The following is a 702-nucleotide window of genomic DNA, read 5'->3' as shown; positions in this document are numbered from 1 at the left end:
TTTTTGAGGTGTACTTAATATAATGCATATTTTAAATATTCAATCAAAACATACTATGGAATAGTCTTTCATCAAAAAGACCCTTTTTCCTTCCTAGGAAAAGGACTTGAGGAGTGTTCATTTTTCTCAAGGTCAGGCTTTAGAGTTGCCATGGTAGAGAAGATATTCTTTCCCCTTTAGATTATGAAGGAGAATCGCAGGATCAGATTTCCCCAATGGGCATTGCCAAATTACCTGTAGCAAAAACTGTAGTTACTGAATTTTCCCACCCTATTAGATAGCCCCTCCTCTCAGGATTGCACCTGGAGAGTTTTCAGTAATCTACCGGTCTCAGCTATAGAAGGGAGAGTCAAGCAGAGGCCTACCCATTCCATTCCTACCTTGGGCAGTGGCTAGTGAGTGGAAGGCAATCTGCTACAAGTCAAACTCATTTGTGCTGGGCAACAGTGGTATGGAAGAGAATAAAGGGCAGAGACTCAAGTTTACTGCATGGAAGAAAGCAATGGTAAACCACTTCCCTGTTTTTAACCAAGAAAACTCTATAGATATACTACCAGAACGATGGCAGGTGGAGTGCTTTGGGAAAGATGTGTCCATGGAGTTGCTATGGTTGGAAACAACTTGACAGCACAAGATTAGATAGTCAAATTGACAGAAAGCTTGATCCCAGAGTTTCATACAGCAGGCTGGATAATTCCAGGA

At 41.5% G+C, this 702-nt stretch overlaps 1 non-coding gene across 1 annotated transcript; it reads left to right on the top strand.

Moving 5' to 3' along the window:
- Window positions 1-284: 284 nt before the first annotated feature.
- LOC119937309 lies at window positions 285-422 on the top strand. Its single transcript, XR_005453987.1, has one exon. It is a non-coding gene; the product is annotated as a small nucleolar RNA SNORA7 (small nucleolar RNA).
- The last annotated feature ends 280 nt before the right edge of the window (window positions 423-702 follow it).

The sequence above is a fragment of the Tachyglossus aculeatus genome, chromosome 14 (genome assembly GCF_015852505.1).
Source record: "Tachyglossus aculeatus isolate mTacAcu1 chromosome 14, mTacAcu1.pri, whole genome shotgun sequence".
In the NCBI taxonomy this organism is placed as follows: Eukaryota; Metazoa; Chordata; class Mammalia; order Monotremata; family Tachyglossidae; genus Tachyglossus; species Tachyglossus aculeatus.
Note: the sequence above shows the minus strand (reverse complement) of the source record. Positions and strands in the feature narration are given on the sequence as shown.